General features: G+C 40.8%; 1 protein-coding gene across 5 annotated transcripts in view; it reads left to right on the top strand.

The window, feature by feature from the left end:
• The window catches only part of GLI3 (GLI family zinc finger 3), a 240,194-nt gene that overhangs the window by 138,260 nt on the left and 86,243 nt on the right, over positions 1-15,691 (top strand). The window lies entirely within an intron of this gene.

Genomic DNA, 15,691 nt, shown 5'->3' with positions numbered 1-15,691 from the left:
TCTGACCACTCGTTGTCATTCCACCCCCCATTCCCTGGCTCTGAGTCTTCTTCCCTTGGGGTTCCCTAGCTGGTGCCGCTCCCCATTCCTTGACATCCAGCCAGTCCATGACATCAAACCACTCCTGGTTAGCATTTGAAACCCTTCTCTGATTCTTGTACTGAGAAAGGGGAAATAAAAGTGGCAGGTGGGAGAAATTCTATGTAGAGAACGGAGCTGGAGTTTTTGGGAGGGAGGACTTGGCATTTTGTCTTGTGTTCAGTGATAGAGCAGGAGGTTAGGCAAACAAGGCTTGATTGGTAGTTGTGCTACAAAATTCTTTGTGTCGGCTACGTACCATTTTTTGGTCATTCTCCCAAGTTAATTGTTACTTAGCCAGCTTCTTTCTCTCTTTCTTCTTTGAATGGATGGTAAGCATTATTGTCAGTGAAACCGGGTGAAGAAATAAATAAAGCCTTAGCATTTCTGGGGATTCAGAAGAGGACAAGAGTAAAAGAAAAGAAAAATGGAACAAGGGGTTTTCTTAATAGATGTTCCCATTGAGAAAGATAAATGGTATCTTAGCAAGTTACTTTAATTACTTGAGGACAGAAATTATTTATCCCATTTAACTCTGGAGCAAAATTACATACACAAGAGAGTCAAGAAGCCCTTCAGAATAAAGGGTTAGCTTGGCAATGGAATTGCTGTCAGATGCTGTAGTGTACTTTAGGACAAGCAGCCACTGCTATAATTATGCTATCATATCCTATCATTAAAGATTCCGTTGAAAAAAGGTTTATAAATTACTCCTCTTTCAGATAAACCACCCCATATTAAGGCATCAACGATATGGTGCAGAATTAAATTAGAATCTCATAAAATGAAATATGTTCCGTATTAGCTGTTTGACACTTAATTTGCCTCCAAATGAGTAGAGGAAATCACAAATTAACCTGCCTTTGTTTTTCCAGCCATAGCTTATTAGGTGTTAGAACAACTGCAATTACAGCCAGATAATAACCCCCTCCCCAACCTTATGAATATGTACTGAAATGTGTCACTTTGAGTTAATGAAACCTGTTTGTTAGGACTTGTTTAGATTTCTTAGTATTCCTATTGTACATCTTCAATTTACAGCTTAGCATGAATAAACGTAAAACTTAAACTGTTTTTCAGTAGCAGCATTTAAAGAGCATTAGAATTTGTGCGTGTCTTGCCTTCTGAAAACAAGACACATTTCTGTTTTGGGATGAGTACTATTAAAACAGCTTGGTTTATTTAAAACATTTATATCCTGCCTTCCTGTGGGCTCATGGCAATCTGCAATAAGAAATAATTTCACAACATCTGTAGCAGCTCTAAAAACAACAGCTATAAAACAAAATAAATTTAAAGCACAATTATATTAGTAGCACAAATAAACTAACTTACTCTACATCAGTAATATGCACCAGCTGAACCTTTGCAGCCCCAACATCCTGCAAAAGAAGTAAGTTTGGAATGATCCAGTTCTACCATGGGTGCAGTGCCAATGTCTAGAAGTTTCTTACAGGACTCTACAGAGAACTGTTAACCACTTCCTTCTGTGCGATGCAGTTCTGTGTTTGCAAACATGCAGAAGTCCCACTATGCTTATTGGAGCTTACTCTCAAGTAAGTGAGTGCAGAATTGCAACTTTTGTATGCGTGCAGTACTGCACATGCAGGAAGCAAACAGATTGTTTTCATAGTTATAGTTATGTTTTAATATTTATTTTATTAAATTTATATTCCACATTTCTTTGATCATGGAAGAAATAATGCAGAAACTATGGGTTAGATTTAATTAGATTAAATGTAACGGGGTGGAAGAAAGCAAAAAGAAGATAGTGTATTTTTCAATTCTAATTTCATTGGCCTTAACAGTTAACTCCTTCAGCTATTTTATTTCCCAGTTTAGTCCTGTGTAAATTACAGTCTTCTTCTGTTGTTATAAATAACAGCTACTTACCACTGGCTGATTGCATGTACATAAAATATTTGAATGCCTTAAATACAAGTAATGCTCAGAGCTTAATATTTAAAATAGTTTTAGTTGCTTAGAAGTAAATCATGTCCATGTTACAGTTTGCATTTGGCATTAGACGATTTTGATAAAATAGCTTTCAATAAAATGAATACATTTAAAACGAAACACCTGTAGCATCTCCAGGGAATTTCATTTGTTACAACCTTGCTGTCCACAATGAAATGGCTGTAGGGCAACCTCAAATACATGGCTACCTGTGAGCAGCAGGATTGAATATTGGGTTTGCAATGAATATGTAGACATTCCACGCAGAGAGGTGTAACCATGACAGTCATAAACCAGCCATGTGATTCGCACTACCTTGATCATATAATGCATCTTTAGAATGAACACTGTATTGGGCAGAATATAGAACAATGGGACATGGAGCACAATGTTAGCAAGCAGTGAACTGGGACTGCTATCCCATCTGTCTAATAAACAAACTCTATTTGTGGGCTGGTTTCAGTTTGTTATTTATAAATATTTGTAATTCCACCATGATTGTCTATTATATACATTTTTGTTTCTTTGGCAAAAGAAATTGGGGCTGTATAATAGAATTCATAGTACATGCAAGTCCTGCTACCCAAATGCTCGTTTATGAAAATTCACTTATCCAAATACAAGGAATTTGTGCCCAAACCTTGCTTATATGCATCACAGATTCAGATATTCAAACAGACAGCGCTGTGTGTAGTACAGAAAACATGGTGGGAGGGAAGAGGGGAAGATCCGACAAATAAAAGAGCATTTTTCCTTCCTTGTTTTTGTGCTCACTCCGGCAGTCCATATGCTAAAATTGGAACAATACAGAGAAGATTAGCATGGCCCCTGCTGCTTTTGCCGGGTTTTGAGGGGTTTCCATCACTTGGGGGGGGGTCAGCATTCTGTGCTTGGAAAAAACATTAAAACTTTCCCCATAGGAATCAGTGGAAATTGTTGACTCATTATGCAAATGCTTGTCTAACAAACGATTTCCTGAAAACACTTTGTGTTCGGATAGCGAGACCTGCATGTACAGAAAAGTTCTTCCACTGTTAAATTCCAGAGGTCTAGGATAGGATCTGTGTGCTTTTGGTATACTTTATTAGCATGCAGTACAACACACTGTTATACTATATCCATTACAAGATGTATTTCTACATACTTAAAATAAGAATCACTTTTATTTTGCATAGCATTTGTTTCACAGGTCTCTCAGTTCAGTTGTGCTGTTCTGCATTGTCCATGCAGGGATTAACTTAGAAAGTGCGGTATCAAAAGGGAATGCCTGTGATGGAAAGGCGTCTGCCAGCGGAATGGTGTGAGAGGAAATTCTCAGCAAACCCAGAGGGAGCAGATAGTTCATAGGGTCTAAGTGGACTGTAGATTTTGTTTCTAAGATATATTGAGTCAGATTCCGACTAAACATCAGGAAGAACTTTCTGACGGTAAGAGCTGCCTTGTGAAGTGATGGATTCTTCTTCCTTGGAGGTTTCTAAGCAGAGATTGGATGGTCATCTGTTAGGGATGCTTTAGTTGTGAATCCTCCATTGCAGGGGGTTGGACTGGATGACCCTGGGGGTCCCTCCCAACTCTACAACTCTATGATTCTGTGAAGGCAAAAGAGGCAAACAGGCCCTTCTTACCTTGGACGTTCCATGGCTACATGGGGCCATTGGTGTGATACATGGAATGAAATCCTGTTTCTGATACTGATGCCTCCAGAAGAAGTACAGTAGTACTAAACAAAGAAAATACTAGCATGGAACCCTCGGTAAGAGAAAGAAAATGGTTCTTAGAAAGTGCTAGGCATTATGTGTTGAGTGTAGCTCAGAAGATGCTTTTGCTGGATCAGTCAGCTGGAAAGAGTTTTTTTCCAGTAACTGACCTCTTACAAGCCAGGAAAGAGGAAGCCTGGAGTCTAGACCAGAGCTGTGGTCTCCTGCTTTAGGTATGGAGTGATATTGCATCATTTATAAAACTCAATGGGAGTTTTGTATAGATTTAGTGACCTTTTTGGCACTGTATGTGGATCCTTCTATCTGGAATTCATCAATCTTCATTTGGAAATATATCTGCAAAACTGGTCAAAAATTAGTTTGTGTTCCTGAGACTCAATGAGGGGGGCTGTGAAAAACTTGCAAGTAACCCAGTATAGCATGGTGCTGCTTCCCCTTAAGGTGGGATTTCAGCTTCCTCGGATAGAGCAAATAGGGGCAGCCTGATATGTACGGCAAGGGATTCCCTTAAGGGCAGAATACATTGGACCTGAGGCCAGATCAGCCTTCCTTCAAGTCAGGCCAGCAGGTACAAGACTGTTTCATTTTGCAGAGAAGGCAGTGACTTGCCTGAGGCCACCCTGTGAGTTCCATGCCTTAGTGGGGCTTTCAAGACAGCACTTCCCACTGCAGGTCCTCCGCTCTTTGCCTGCCTGAGTTGTCTGCATCAAGTCTCTGAGATACATCTGACTTCAGCTGCACAGCATGCCAGATGAAATCCAGGCACAGGCTTAGAGAAAAAAGGTCTGTGTGGGTGGAGCGTTAGGCTCCTTTTAGAATTTGAAATTTGCAGCTGAACCACTTCTTCATCCCCCCCCCAAAAAAATGTAGCTTAATTTTTATAGAGTGCTTAATTTGGAAAAGCCCAGAGCAGTTCACAAATCAAAATGTCAAAGACGTAAAAAATCAAAATAAAGCCATAAAATCCTCTTCAACCTTAAATAGCCCACTGACTTTCACAGTTACACAAAAAATCCTAAATATAATATAATAGGCAGCTATTAATACCCCTCCCCAAAAATGAAATGCATACATACTGAAGTATTTTATTTAAAATATTTCTTAACCGCCCTTCTTCAAAAGATTTGAGGGCCATGTAGAAAGTACTGAAGAATGTATATTAAATTGTTCTCAGGGCAGAGAACAGTACCACCAATAAAACAGAGCAGATAAAGCAATGATTACCATAATCTTAAAAAACAAAATGGTGGACTACGCTGATAAACTACAAAAATAACAATTCTTTAATCTCCGAGAAACAACCAGGTCTTAAACTGGCACTAAAGAGAAACCACCGTTGGCGCCAGGCAGACATCAAAGGGAGTTAAACAATTGGTGCTACCACAGAGATGACCCCCATAATGTATAGCTCCCATAGGTGGGGTATGGAGCCTAATTGCCCTTTCAGTGTAGTTCTCGTGATTATATAAAGTTTGAAATGTGGAGGGATGATTAGTACACTTGTTGGATAAAATACCGTATTGTTGAACTGAGTGTGCTTCAATATTTATGTTGTATATAAAATTCAGGACATCATTGACCTATCTGTGGCAAAGAATGAACAAGTGGGATATTTTTTGCTTCTGGAGTTTCTTGAACAAAGTTCCTGTGCTTTTCTTTGTGCTGTAGTCAGCATTATTAGGCAGTGAGCAGATACTGACTGAGGTATTCAAATTCAGTGAACTGGAAGGAAGGCAGCTCTATAGAGGCTTCTGTCAAACCTGTTGCACTGGCCTGTGAGGCAGTGGAAGTGGGACAGACTTTTTTTTTTTAAAAAAAGTATAATACTGTACTTCCATTCTTGTTAAGTCTTGGTTCAAAGATGACTAAAATTTACAGTCTTGGTTTTTATTGTTTTTAAAGAGAACTAAAATTTACAAGCTTAAGGTTGTTGTTGTTGTTTTTTAATTGTTCAAGACTAATATCAAAATGTCCATGTTGCACAGCAATGGTCTGTGTGAGGATAAAGATAAATCATACCTTTGTGAAAGTGACACTAATGTACATATATCGTCTGTGAAACGAAAGTAATGTCTTCCTCAACCACCCTTCAACATAGTGCTCATCCATTTTGATTAGTGCACGTCACCCTCTCACTAAGAAAAGACAAAACTCTCCCAAATTCAAACTAGAGGCGCCAGGAAACTTCACTGGAGTCAGGCATGGAAATGAGCATCAGGGACTTGGTAATGCTCACCTCAGAGGAGAGGCCAGCATTGAAAATCCACAAATTCTTCCCCAACTAGATTAACTGGAGCTGGAGAAGACCTCCCTGCTGGGAAAACTGGAGCCCAGTGGCATGGTCTCTCCCCACCACTGTCTGAGCTTTGGTAGGGGTCGCTCTTCATATCAGCCCTCCAGCAAACCATGGCTCTGGGGGAACTGGGAGGAGAGGCAAACATTTCTTCTCATGGGGCTCCCTGTGGGCCATTGCCATTGGCTTTCTCCCCAATGGTTTCAGGGGCAGCTCCTCACAAACTCCTCCTAGCAAAACTGGTGATGCTTTGAAGCTGCTCCTTACTGGTCACCCTCTTGCCTTAGAGCTGGATTTTAGCCCCCACACCCTTTAGCACAGGGTGATCAAATGAGTAGGCTCATGACACTAACGTGGACTGACTGTACGATGCATAGCAGGGCATCCTAATCAGGGCTGGATTTCGATGAAGAGCGGCCCTAGACTGCTCCCCCACCCTCACGACTAGAAGAAAATGGAAGAGTGTTATAAACAAATCTGAGTGAAGCCAAGGATGATGACGGGTGTTAAATTTTTTTGCAATTCACTATTTTCTCCTCTAAAGGACATAAGATGTTATTATTAAATACCATGGTGATTTTAAAAAATGCATGAATGTTAAAATTAACACTGAAAAACTTTTGCAATGACTGAACTTTGTAAACCTTTTGTGGAATAAGCATTACTTTTTAGGAAAATGAAATTGTAATGTACTTTTTAAAAAACCTTGAGTTTACAAATTATATTGCCTGAGAGGTGTAAACAATATGATCATGATTACCTGACAGTGTGGCACTTTTAGAATCTACTTTATGTTCTCATTAAACAGTCAGATTTAAAATACATATTAAGAAGTAAACTACAACCATCAAATAAAGTAAGACTACAAATTTTTTTTTCTAGCCTTCCTCATAGCAAAAATCATCCAAAACTTCGTCAAAATTTGTTTGTCTAAGTTTGTCACTTTCAAAAGGCAATTGGGCCAAATTGGATCCTGTGGGCCGCTCCTAGGGCCCCCCCCCCACACCAAGGCAATCTAGATAGGTTTTATTTATAGCTCTTAAGATTTTGTAGAATTTGGCTGAACTAGGGCCCCACAAAAAAACTTCAAGTTGGGCCCCAGAGTTTCAAATTGGGTCCCACTGGCTGGCCCTGAGTCTCATAGTTGCTGGGCCCGAGTTGCCCTGCCCTTGCATGGTCTTGGGTTTGCAATTTGGGGAGAGGGGAGACTACTCACTGGGGAGGCCCCCTAGATTTAGAGGCCCTAGGATTGAGCCTACTTAGCCTATACAGAAACCCGGCCCTGATCCCAATGCTTAAACAGAAAGGTGATGGGTGGAGTCACCAGTGACTTTAAAACACATTTGACATACATTTTGTGTCTGCATAACAACGTTTAATAGGGATCCTGCTGATAGTCAACACAGTTGCTAATCTGTAGCATGGTATAGTGCATGTTAGTTTTGAATTTCCAGGGCAGAAATGAAAAGCATGCAGGATAATTAACATTACCAGCCATTATTAAGGACAATTACGAACCTGTAAATGATATTTTTAAACCACAGCATTATTCACACTTTCAGAATCTTAGCAGCAAACATACGGTCAGTGATACATTTACTGTTTTGAGAAGTGAATTTGCCTTAAAAATTTACAGTCACCCTCTCTCATTTATTTTCCTTTAATTCACAAGCTCACGTTACAGCATGTAAAATCGTAATTAAAACAGAAGTCCCAGAGGGTTGTTGCTTAATATTGCGAACATGACTTATTTTAGGTGTTTGAAATGGAATGGATTTTTTCCCCCTTTTAATGATTGAAAATATGTTAGAATCACAAAGCAGACATTGAGAACATGGAGGGTAATCTGAGAGCCTTTGTAGGCAGCTAGCCAGGATAAAGAAGTCCTTCATAGCTGCCAAGAGTACATAGGGCAAGCCAGAGAGGTTGAAACCTGTTGAAATAATAACCACTCTGGCATTTTCAAAGGATAGCTACTGCTGCTTCTTAATTATCAATGATACAGAGGGAGGAGAGGATTTAGTAATGCACTTAAGGGGGCAATGCAGTGGAGATAATATCCAAATCTTTTAAAGAAACACAAAATACAAATGGATCAAAGCAGATCTACTTGTTGGGGAGCTGATATACTGCTGTTTGTGGGCTGACGCCAAAAGTCTTTGCTTTGACAATTGTTGGTTAACATTTCCTGCCAGTCAAAAGTATCACCTGAGGAACTGTTACTAAGCTGGCTTCAGTGTTTTATTATTTTCTTTTAGCTCATTCTGTCCATACCGTCTTATGTAAAGCATCCTACACAAACACCAATAGGGGCAAAATCTGAAATTAAGTGTCATCAGAATTTTGCCTGAGAGAATTAGGATTGAGTCTAAAGTTTGTATAGCACATGCATGCATACACTTTTTTGCCTTTGTGATACGTGGTCAGGACCAGCTAGACTCGTCTGCTGGTGTCATTTTTACATGATATATGAAGGACAGAAAAAAGAAAAACCAGAAGTAATTATCAAGACTTGACTTCAGCTTGCTTATATTATAACAATGGCTCACTGTTGGGTTATCTGTGCTCCATCTGGCTCTTGTGCACCCAAACACACACACACACACACACACACACACAAGCTTTAAACAAAAATACCTTAGGGAATTTTTGTGGCTCTTTTTTGACCTAGGACATCATTTTGCTGGTGTCTTTGCTCACAGAGAGGTTTGCGTTTGATGGGGGTTTTGTCATAGGCACCCTCTGAAGTTTCAGTGTACTCAAGCACTGGAAAAGCCCTTATTGCAGAGGCTTTGTTTTCTTTGTTGGACTGTTTATTTTGTTTTCTTCCCACGCGGTTCCCTAGCCTCACTCTGGCAACTGCTTTTCCGCATGAATTGCATTCCTCGGGGGCCGCAAGTCTCCTAATTCTTCCAGTCGATTTGGTTGCTGCCTGCATGATTATGCCTCAACTCCAACTCTCTATTGGTCTGTGCCAAGGAAGCGAACGGCTTGTTAAGTGTCTTGCACATGAAGACCTAAGTACATTTTTAAACCTCATTAGTGCACAGGGCTCTACTTTACTCCATTTTAATAGCATGTGAATTTCTTGAACCACCATTTGCTTTAGGAATGGGTTGTAGACTGATTTTACTTATTTCCCTCCAACCTAGAGAGACTTTAGATCAGTTAACTTAAGACAGGGTCTCTGCAAACCCATTATTGTAAAGGGATTCACCAGGCTAGTAGCTCCACCAACTCTTACGCCTGCCCCCCCCCCCCCCCGCCCAGCCACTTGAAAACAGCAGTTACAGGGGAAGGCTCCTCTCCATATTCCTGCCTCCTCCAAGAATGTGTTCTGCATAGATGTGGATTGAGATAAATTAATGTTAGGAAGAATTGCAACGATACACTGAGAAAGTTCATTGAAGTTAAAGAAAAGGGAGTGAATAGCAACTTCACCCACTTACATGGTGCATTTAAGGACACGACTGAAATGGATGTTAAATTTGCTTTCTGAAACAGTGACCTTCATCTGAGGATCACAGAGCAGTTTAGTCCCACCCTTTCAGAACTTCATCACTGTCTTCATTTTTGGTCATTCTAGAATGATAAAACTTGTGTATTGGCTTTTATACTTCTAGAAGATTCACAACATCAACAGGCTTGAATTTCTGGGTCACCTGGGCAATTAGGTGTGAGGGTGCATGGACACAGTGAAGCAAAGTTGACATAATGTGAATATTGTTGTAAATATATTTTAGACATGGAGATAAATAGATTAAAAAGGCTTCTGTAGCAGTTCATTTAAACTGAAGTCCCCTGATTGTTGATTCCTAGAATAAAGTAATTGAGAGGACTGTGCTTTGCATCTTAACATTCTGATATAATGTCATGGGTGCATTTGTTCGTTTTTTTTTGGGGGGGGGGAGTTAGGGGCACCAAACATGGTGGAAGTGAAACCTGATGACAACTCACATATAAGGTCATAGACAATTTAAATGGAGAACATTGGGGAAAATTGGAAAGCTTTGAATAACTCTTGTTCAGCCTTGGATATAAACTGCTTAGAAGCCCCCTTGGCATTAAGCGATATAGAATAGAAGAGAATAGAAGCAAATACATTTGCAAACTGATGTGCCGTTTTGCCAGTTAGAATGAAAAAATTGCATTTGGGATGCTACAGTTATTCAGGTCTCTGTCATACATCTTAGAAAGAGGTGTTTTCTTTTGATCATGAGCATGAAGCACAATTAAGTCAGTTGCAGATAACAATAACACACACACGATGCTTAGATGAGCCCATTGCAAAAACAAACAAACATGTATGTCTGCAGATTGGTACCCCAGACACCGGCAGGTGGGCAAGCGGGATATATACACCAGAAAGAACAAGCGTGCAGATTCCCTAAGCAAACAAGGGGGAGAAGAGGAAGTAGTTTCATGCCACTTGCAAGGGTGTATTTGTGCAGAGGCAGAGCACAGCCACTCTTGAGGGTGAGACTTTATGATTAATGGTGTTTATTCTTGACAGAAGCCTCCTTTATTTATCTCCAATACAGTTTAGTGATTTTATCAGTCACCTGAATGAAAAATATTCAGTCATACCAATATTGCAGTGTAAATTGAGTAGAGTCACTTTTTATTATATCTTTCAGCCTTATCATCTGCACAGTAATTTTCTAGCACGGGGTTTTGATATAGAAAGGCAGGATTTAGCTGTAGTTGACAGAAAGCCTCTTCAATTTCCCCTAAAAGTTCAGACTGCTCTTAGAAATGTATGTATTAAAAAAAAAAAAGCCTCAACTCTTATCCAAGCAATTTCAGGATTTGAAAGAATAAAGAAGATAAAATGCAGAGACCTGGATATGAGAAATGCTGTTAATTTGGAAGCTTCTAATGGTTGTGAAGTCAACGGTGAAAGGTTCTTTAGCATTTAAATATGTGGCTTAGTGTAGCTGTGTGTGTGTGTGTGTGTGTGTGTGTGTGTGTGTGTGTGTTTGCATGGCTACATAGTTCTGCTTTCTTCTAATCAATCAGCGTCCAGGCAGACGCTATCGCCATCCAGGGTGTGATTTCAGAGCAGAGGACTCTTAATGACCACATGCAGCTCATCAGTTGCTCAGATAGCGGCCAGGGCGTCTTCCAAAACTGGTTGGGGTGGAATTTTTTTCTTTCTCTCAGTGCATCAATGAAACAAGAGGGCATCTTTAACAAATGCATATTACGTTAGCATAGTTAGGAGCATTAAGTGAGAGAAGGTTAGAGACATTTCTTTGACCCTCCCTTTTTGCGGGTGGTGTTATATGGATATCTGCACACTAATGGTAGTCTTGACAGGCTGCTTAAATCCAGCAAGAGATGTCAGCAGGAGAAAACAACGAACACACATATTTCAGAAAAACGCATCGCACATATGCACTAATTTCAACATATATTCTGTCATATAAGGTGCCGTTCTTGAACTGGTTAACAAAGAAGCTTTTCAACCCTGATATTGTTGTGATTGAGTCATGGTGAATTGAATAAATAGTGCAAAGTTTAGCCCACTGGAGGGGGCAAGTGTGAATTATGTCAGTTCTTTTGAGCTCACTGCAGAAGACATTTGAGCCTTTGACACCATATAATTTGCGGCTGAGTGATTGGAAATAATTAATAGATATGAATTACTCAGAATCATTTACATATGTGTGCATTTACATATATCATCTCCTATCCAGACATCATATAGCGTTAGGCCTATTAAGTTTCGGTATCAGTAATGTGTCCTATGGCTTCACGTTGTAGGTTGGAAATCAAAAGAGGTATAATGTAATGGGGGGGGGGGTTCAAAACGAGGTTTGATCATTCATATAAAGACTTTTATCTTGACTTGATTCGCCAACATTTCAGTGCTTTCAAGTCACACTGATTTTATTACAAGAGTTGAGTCAGGGCAATTCATATGTTTGTGTTTTGGTTGGATGATGCCCCTCTCATAGTTGCTGCCTTACAGTTTGGCTTCTTTAACCCTTTTGCCAGGACATCATAAACTGATAGAATTACATCTGCTTCACACATACCTCTTCCGGTGTGATTGGCCCATTTCAGTGGCTGCTCCTATACAAATCTATCCAAAGAGTTTTTCAGTATAATTCTTCCTAGTTGCTGTTTACATAATGCTCAAGTGACAGCTGGCCCCTTAAGAAGTTATTGCATGTTGCATAGACACAATGCCAGGATAAATCTCATGTGCGGAAGCCTTCAGAAGTAGGTGGCTTGCTAGGGCAGCATCTAGCGATACAGGGACAGGTATATGGGAATAGGTCTCTGACACAAAAGTTTTTCTTAAATTTATATACTGTTCTTCTTCCAAGGATCACAGGGCAGTTTACTGTATAAAATCAGGAAAAAGACATAGCATAATAACAAACGTAACAATAACCACCACCCTGCACCAGTTCAAAAGGCCATATATTGTTTAATTAGCCAAAGGCCTGGGAGAAGAGGAATGTTTTCGCTTTGCACCGAAAGAGATGGAATGAAGGTGCCAGGCAAGCCTCCTTGGGGAGATCATTCCCTCACAGAATAGGCCCATTCTCATGTTGCCACCCTCCCGACCTCTCTTGGAGGAGGGGACACAAAGAAGAGCCTCAAATGAAGAGTGCAGGGTCCAGGTCGGCTCATATGGAAAGAGGCAGTCCTTGAGGTATTGCAGTCCTGAACCATTTAAGGCGTTATAGGTCAAAACCAGTACTTTGAATTGGGCCCAGAAACTAATTAGCAGCCAGGCCAGGATCGGCGTTATCTGCTCAGACCTTCTTGCCCCAGTGAAGCAATCTGGCCGCTGAATTCTGCACCGTCTTCAGAAGCAGCCCCATGTATAAAGCGTTGCAGTAACCTACAGTTTTAGTTAGTGCTTGTATCTTGGTTCACTTCCTGTCTTGACTTGGCTCAATTATTTGAATTATTTCTTCAGCAAAATCATTTTAATGATGCATCTTTATTTACAAACGGTGGTCCCAATCGCCTACACTGATCTGCAGGGTGGGTTGAGTCTGTCAGAGAGCTAGGGTGTTAAAATAGATTCTCTTCCTCTGCATAGCCTTACTCTGTTGAAAGGAGTTTTTGATAGGAAATTATAGAGCTTTGCTTCCCATTAAGAGGAAGAGTTAGCTTTTAACCACAGAGGGGGACAGCAGGACCTGAGCCCCATGTTTCATCAAAGGAGGAAAGAATTGATATCTTCTCTAGTTTGGCTTCAATGATGGTATGGTAGATATTCTCCTGCTAAGTTGTTGACTAAGAGACTTGGGCATTATTGGTCTTCACTCCCATGTGTGAGGTTATGGAGCCTAGCTGAGGTTAATGGACTGAGAATGTTGGAGGAGGATCATAGAGCAAGGCTTAGTCAGGCATTTGCCCGGGAATGCATGGAAGGAGATGCAAGACTCTTCTTCTTACCATCCTCTTGGCTGCAGTCTCACATCTTTGTATGCTAATCTGAAGGCCTGGAAAGGGATTCTTTGTGTTTTCTGCTGAATGCACTTAGAATCCTCCCTGTGGTTGGGAGACACAGTTGCACAGGATTCCTGATAGTGGGGCAGATTAGCAGAACTCTCAAAGAAGCCCCCTCAGACTTTCCTGCTCAACACTTAAAGGTTGGATCTGGAACTAGCAGGGATGGAGATGTTGGGTGCAGGTTTGGGTTGCCCTGCTCCAATTCCTTAATATGTGTGGTGATAACACTTGAGTAGGGCTAAGGATCAGAATGACCAGAACAGAGGGTAATGCTAGGGAAGGCAGGAGGTTTGAGAAGGGATAATTTTGCATGTTAGTTGGAGTAGCTAAAGGGGGGATTACACATACCTTATAATGTCTTGAAATACCATTATGCATTTGTGGGAGCTGATACATTGACTACAGCTGAACCAAGTGCTTCCCCAGACCCAAAAACGTGAGCCACTATTTAGAAACACACAGCACTTTATCATGTCCCTAGAGACTCTTGATAAAATCATGCATATTTCAGCTTTCCTTTAAAAACATTTTGCTCACCTTCGTGTTTGCAGAAAATACCTTGTAAACATGGCATCAGCATATTGCAATAGAAAACCCCAAATGAAAAATTAGGAGAAAAATAAAATTAATTCCTACTTTAATTATTTATAAAAATAAGGATATTGGGAGTCATTCTCATTATTTTCACGAGCCCGACGTAAATCTCTCAACACAGCAGTTGCAGGAGTCATGGTTAACTTGTCTGAGAGGCAATGGGTACCAGCCTCAACAGAGAACTCCTCCTGTGGTTTAGCTGTATATGATCCCTTCAGATCTTCGTTTAGTTAACTGGCTACTGCCTTGATAAATGTTTGCGATGACCAGAATATTTAGCATTTCTGTTCTGTTGAGGAGCTCCTAAGAGTGGTACCCCACCATATGCCACCCCTCAGCCACTGCAAATATGCACAAATTAAACTGATTTGCATATATCTGCAAATTTAATTTTATTCTAACCATCACACCGTCAAAGACTTTACCATTTTTTGGCAAGTGTTGAAATACTATGCCAAGAAGGAGGTGGTCACAGAAGCAGAGAAGAATAGACATTTGACTGGCTGGATGATGAGTGGTGGGATGCACCTTCTGGGAAACCCCCAGGGGAAACCCCAGAGGAGGAAGGCTCAGAGCCTGGGGATCGGTGGTGGGACACCAAGGAGAGATCAGGGGAGAAGACTGGGGAGGACTTGTTGGATGCTGAAGGGGCAACAGGATTTAGTGAACAGGGGGAGCGTGTGACGGAGCAGTTCCAACTTGGAGGCTGAAGCAAAAGAGGATGGACAAGAGACTGCAGAAGGACACAGAGAGCCTGCTTGTCTCCAAGGACACCCAGAGTGATGTGTAGAGCAGAATAGAGATTAGAGATGCCCAGAGCAGTTTGAGACTGCTTGGGAAACATCGGGCAGAGGAGGAGCCTTTGAGGGGGTTGAAGGTGAGGATAAGACTTACTTGTATGCCATTTCTTTGAATAAAGAGTTACCGTATTTTTCTGTGTATAAGACAAGGTTTTCCCCCTAAAAAATTAGGGGCGTCTTATACATGAATACATCTTCCCCAATTTTCTTAAATCAGAATCCCCCAAAATAGGGGGCGTCTTATACATGGGGGCGTCATATAGACGGAAAAATACCGTAACTTCTCTGACAGACTGCTCCTTGCTTGCTGACTGGCATCTGACTCCAGGCCTGACAGCAGGGAGAGAAACAGGGTGCTGAAATCTGTTGTGAGAAAGTGAAACACCCGCCCAGCCAATTTTCTTTTTGGAAGCTCTTTGTCCAAAGAGACTGACATATCAGTCATTTTTTACATGGCATCAGGAACACACAAGGTTCTGGATGTTGGTTCTCCATAAACCTGTACATACTTAGCATTGCATGAGGGCATGAGAGGAGCGATGCTTGCCAACATTCCTCCTCACTATTCCAGACCCCCTGCGTTCCACACATTATGGGAAGGGGTCGTGAGAGGGGATACTTCAGAAATTGGAAGTTTTTTGTTTTTGTTTGTTACTGTGTTATGTATTGTTCTGTCTTTATATTGTAAATTGCCCTGTGATCCTCAGATGAAGGGCGGTATAGAAATTTATTTATTTATTTAATGAACAAATTCAAAGCTGCAGGTTATAATT

This window comes from Podarcis erhardii, assembly GCF_964252035.2.
Source record: "Podarcis erhardii genome assembly, chromosome: 12".
NCBI classification, from domain to species: Eukaryota; Metazoa; Chordata; class Lepidosauria; order Squamata; family Lacertidae; genus Podarcis; species Podarcis erhardii.
This window is presented reverse-complemented; position numbering and strand designations above follow the sequence as displayed.